Source organism: Rhagoletis zephyria, unplaced genomic scaffold, assembly GCF_001687245.7.
Source record: "Rhagoletis zephyria isolate East Lansing unplaced genomic scaffold, Rhagoletis_zephyria_1.1 Rzeph_scaffold_03464, whole genome shotgun sequence".
Taxonomy (NCBI): domain Eukaryota; kingdom Metazoa; phylum Arthropoda; class Insecta; order Diptera; family Tephritidae; genus Rhagoletis; species Rhagoletis zephyria.
Window position 1 is genome coordinate 36,088 of NW_016160547.1, and position 5,396 is coordinate 41,483.

At 32.7% G+C, this 5,396-nt stretch overlaps 1 long non-coding RNA gene across 1 annotated transcript; it reads left to right on the forward strand.

Annotated features, from left to right (window-relative positions):
- Window positions 1-2,492: 2,492 nt before the first annotated feature.
- On the forward strand, window positions 2,493-2,969 carry LOC108369013 (uncharacterized). Its single transcript, XR_001848448.1, has 3 exons — window positions 2,493-2,511; window positions 2,581-2,629; window positions 2,803-2,969. It is a non-coding gene; the product is annotated as an uncharacterized LOC108369013 (long non-coding RNA).
- The last annotated feature ends 2,427 nt before the right edge of the window (window positions 2,970-5,396 follow it).

Below are 5,396 nucleotides of genomic sequence, written 5' to 3' on the forward strand. Positions count from 1 at the left end.
AGAACCATCTAAGCCAGAGTCAGCTCAGAACAAGTTCAAAAGTTCTGCAGAGGGCGACAATTGTCACTTCGTAGGACATCGCCATGTTAAAAAAGACAGTTGCAAGCATTGAGTTGGGATAGATGAAGAGCCAGTACCGTCCCATTTCAGGCTAGCTCAGCGCAAGTTCTGAACCAGTTTGATTAGGTGCAGGGTATGTATGCATGTTTAGTACATATATGTACAACTGCAGCTGAAACCGAACAGTAAAGTAGCGGTAAAGCAACAGCTTGAATTTGAAGTAAGTAGCATTCGCATGCTGTTGAGCCAGTACAGAAGTATGCGTAGAGCACTGCGTGGTTGCTGCTGCACACTGACACAACGTTGACGTTGGCATGTCAACTCGCGCACATTTGATATGCAGAATGCAAAAGCTTTCAGTTGCATTAGCATAATTGCATTCAGTTCAGCTCAGCGCTGATGCGCGTTCAACTTTTTCATTTTATTCTTCGATACTTCACTGTCATTCTCCTTCGCGTTCTATGTACATTTGTATAGCGCATCAGCTGTTGACTCACTTCGATTCTTTTAAATTTTTTACAGCTTTGTTGAGCGCAGCATATCTAGCTACTCAATGCAAATAAAGGTGACAGGGATGCGGGGTTTCACACTTCACCACTATCCAAGCTTAGCTGTTCAGTGGTGGTGGCAATAAGCGTCATCATCATCAGTTCACCATATAATACGCTCTGTAAGCTTACAATGCACCCCACATATTAAGCCTGGAGGTTAGCGAAAGTGAAGGAGCAAATAACAACAAGCGGCAATGTACGGTGGAGGATTTGCGGAAGACCCTTTAGATACTATTTTGAACAGTGTGCTGAGCATGAGAAATTATACATTTAAAAATTAACGAATTAATATATCTCAGTTTAGAATGTTATGGGCAGAAAAATAAAGAAAACAAGACCCTGAGCTTTTATAAAAACACTATTTAAATGGGAGTATTTAAACTAAATTTCTAACAGCTGCCTTCACCAGCAGTTTAAGTAAAAAATGATTTTTATTCTTTCTGTCAGTTTTCATATTAAATTTAAATCAAAAATATAACAGTTTTTCACTAAGTTGCTTTCCTCAAACTGGCTATAAATCTCGAAATTAAAGAAAGAAATAAAAAAAAAAAATAGATAATTCGGTTAAAATTTACACATTGGGTTTTAAATTTTTGGAGAATGGCCTCAAAGTAATCAAAAACAAATTGACCACCCCATGCAAAAAATTAACTAAAATAAGAATATTTTTAGCCATTCTTGATCGAAGTGGACCTTTGGGTATAAAATAAATTTTGAGTGCCAACACTTATGAACTTTTAGCAAAATAGTCTGAACTTGCCCAAACCGACTTGCTTTATTTAACTCTACAAAGAAGGTTATGTAAAATGCATATTAATTTTGTGCTTTTCTTACCTTCTTCAGTGTTGACTTGAGCTTTTCACCGTCATAGCATTACAGGGTCGTCTCGGTGTAATGCTAGATGATGTAGGTGTTTTTGGGATCAGCACTTCCTCTTCGATTTTTTCCCTGAAGGTGAACTATGCAAATCCATTCTTTTGGTGGCTTCTTTTTCCGGGTAAATCCTGCTATGATTAATACTGAAAAAATAAAATAAAATTAAGAGCAATCATGTTAAACGAAGAAAGCACGAAGGGATTGTATCAATAAACTGAATTATCAACAATATTTATCTTGTTGTAAAAACCACAATATCTGGAATGTGATTGAGTCATAATGAGCCCTCTGTAGTTTTAAACAGAGGAAAAATTATTTAAAAAGGAACATAAATTAGAACATATTTTTATTGATTTTCTTCAAGAAGAAAGTTTAGAATACAATTACAGGCATACTTACAAAAGTGAAAAATATAAACTTTATAATAAAATTTCAAGGTTCATAGAATACAAGGTTACGACCATGATTCAAAAATTAAAGGTTTGCTCACTAGTGACATTAGACTTTTGACACTCCCTTACAAAGGTTGTGTAAGTGTTTCGCCTCATGGCTTCCCAGCCAGCAAGAAAACGTACATTTTGGCTGCGTTTCTTTATACATTCCGGATAATCCCATTTCACAGCCGGAATAAACAGAATGCTTTTGAAATATACGTTAACATATCATCAGGAACGTTCTAAAGAATAAGTAAACAAAAAAGTTTATTCCAAACGTTCAGAATGAATAAAGAAATTCAGCCTTTACGAACATTATGTTTTACGAGGGATTCTCGTATCGCCAAAAAGTTAGAGAAAAGCTCGTAAACGATAAAACAAAAAAATATAATAGAAAGAGGCTTGTAGTAATTTGTCAGCACAAGAAAAAATTTTAGTTTTGTTGACAATTTTTCTTCAATCACAATATTTTAAAAGTAAGTAGTTGGTTAAATATTCAATTTAAGAAAATTATTAAGTATGTGATTTATTGGCAGACTGGTGCAAACGCCAAGGACGATCTACCAGTTTATTTTATAATTAAACTTCTTGTAAGTAGCTACTACATATGTAATTCAAAAATACAAATAAATTTAACGAGTTTTGCAATTCTTTCACAGGCTGCGCGGAGTAACACTAAAGGATTTAAACGTTTAATTCCCCTATCTCGTAAGTTTATAGTTATTTATTTTTTTAATTTGCTAGTTTATTAGGTCTTTGCAGTTATTGAACTTAATGTTTTATTGATAATATGGCTTCTCAATTAAAAAGGCGTGCGAAATCCGAAGCCTTATCCGTACTAGCGTCAATAAATGATTCATTAAAAAAAAAGATTGTTACAGATGAGGTAGCAAAACTTTTCTCGTGGAAGGGAACTGGTACCAAAAGCAGCGCTATTGGTTTGGCAACGACTGCGGCAATAAGAAGTACGGATCATAATATTATTTATTACCACTTTTTACTTAATTAAATTTTCCGGTTTCCAATGGAGTTTAATCTTTCACTTTATTTTCTTAGGTGCTTTTCGTCAAAAATTTAACTCCCACGAAGAAGTTTTTATTTCCGTTTCAAAGAAGCACTTCCAATATGCACACGACCGGCAAAAAAAATTGGCAGCCTATCGGCAAAAAAGATAAAAAATAAATTCAGCTACTTTATAATATACATTAAACCCCTCTTATTTAATTGTTAATTTGTTAGTAGATAGTTTGTTAATATTTATTTATCTGAAAATATCTTCACATATACAGTGCCGGGAAAAAATATTGGCACAGAGAATTTTTCGCCATGAATGCAAAGTTTTTTATTCTGATTTCTTCTCTAATTGTTTTTTATAAAAATATAGTTAGTATGAAGTTCTTTTTTCAAATCAGATTTTTTAGAAAAATTTTAAGTATGCAGTTTTATATCCCCATTATATTTTAGTATAATAAAGTGCACGCTTGAATAGCTAGAAAACCTCTTTGTTTTTTGACAATTTTTTACACGCAGTTTCTTCCATACAAAAAAAAATGTCGCACATAATTTGCATGGAAGAAACTGCGTGAAAAAATTGCCAAAAATCAACGCGGTTTTCTGGCAACTTCAAGCTTGCACTATGTTATACTAAAATATAATGGGATATAAAACTGCATACTTAGAATTTTTCTCAAAAATCTGATTTGAAAGTAGATCTTCATACTAACTGTATTTAAAAAAAATAATGTGCGAAAAGAAATTCAAGTAAAAAACTTTGCATACATTGCGAAAAATTCTCTGTGCCAATACTTTGATCCGGCACTATAAATATTTATTAATTATAATTCCATTCAATAAAAGAACTACAATAATTTGAATTAATTAATTGCCTTTAGCATTCAAAAACAGTATATAAAGCAGTGTAAAAAACGGTTTTTTATCGTAAATTAATCGTTTACGAGACTCGTTTACAATTAAAAAACGGACGTAAAAATATTCGCATACGAATGCTTTTTCGATCCGTTTACGACTGTTCGTAGGCGATGCACAATTTAAAGCGAAAAAGTGCTCGAAAAAGAGTCGTAAACGGCTATCATAAACGATTTTTAAACCGGTTTTTCTTCGAGAAAATATCCAATTACGAGCTTGTTTACGATGATTTTGCTGGCTGGGTTCGTATATAAAATTGAAAAATTTTGTTTGAAATTCCACAAACACTCCTACAGATTTTGACAGTTTATGCCGCCAAAGCAAAAACAAAATGCAAGTAAATTTTTATTTTTTTCGACTCCGGGTATCACTTATATTAATTCGCCTTTGGCTGGTATTTACCGTTTGATAATTTGAGTTGAGTTTGAGAGATAATTTGCGTCTTCAGTTTATTTATGTAAATTATTAAAAAATGAAGTTTGATGTTTTGAATTGCAAAAGTTTCGCTCAAAAATGTAATTTTAGGTTTTACTTTATACCTAAAGATTAATTTTTTGACAGCACCACGTCTTAACCTTCTATTCTATGAATTTTGCGGAAATTTAGTAAAAAAAAATCCCCAAGTATTTCAGTATAGAAATCAAAATAAGGTTCCAGTTACGATTTCGGGTTTGGTTTAGTTCTTCAAATTTAATTTCGGTTTCGAGTCGGAGTCGGTTTTGAAATAAAAAATATAAAAACAAGACAAATAAATATGTACCTTCCAAGATTCGCAAAAACTTTTTTTGCGATATTAAACATTGTGGGTAATTTTAATTCAGATAAAGAAGAAACCTCTGAATCACTGACACTTTGCTAATTGCCTATCAAAAGCATTTTTTTTTTTCAATTAGCTGATCGATCATAGCTTTGTGAATTAGCAATTGTTTGCAGAAAATTGTGTGTTTCATAAAAGATGAAAAAGGAAACATAAAAACACTAGTAAAAACCGGAAATTATTGATTGTTGCAAACTGTGCCACGAGAGACAGGAAATAGCCATTACGAAGCACTTGCTAGGCCTAGATTCGATTCCTAGGATCACCTTATCCAGAAGCGGATAAATAGTAAATGATTTTAAGCTACTTAATCAAACGGCAACAAGGTGACCTGCGCCCTAATCTGAATATTAATCCATTCTAAAGTAATCTAACTCAGAGAGGATAACCGTTTCTTGTTCTACTTCCAGCTGCCGGATTTAGCTCACGAGGCCACTGAATTCGTTAAAAGGTCACGAATGCGCTTTGCGACAGCGAAGAGCTTAGAAGGTAACTTTGTTAACTACATACATATATTCATAATATAATCTCATACTTGGTTAATCACATTTCATATTATGCTGCCATAATTATATTTACATACTGANAATTTACGAGACAGTGAAGAGCTTAAAAGGTAACTTTGTTAACTACATATATTCATAATATAATCTCATACTTGGTTAATCACATTCCATATCATGCTGCCATAATTATATTTACATACATACATTAAAATTTTCCAATTTAAAA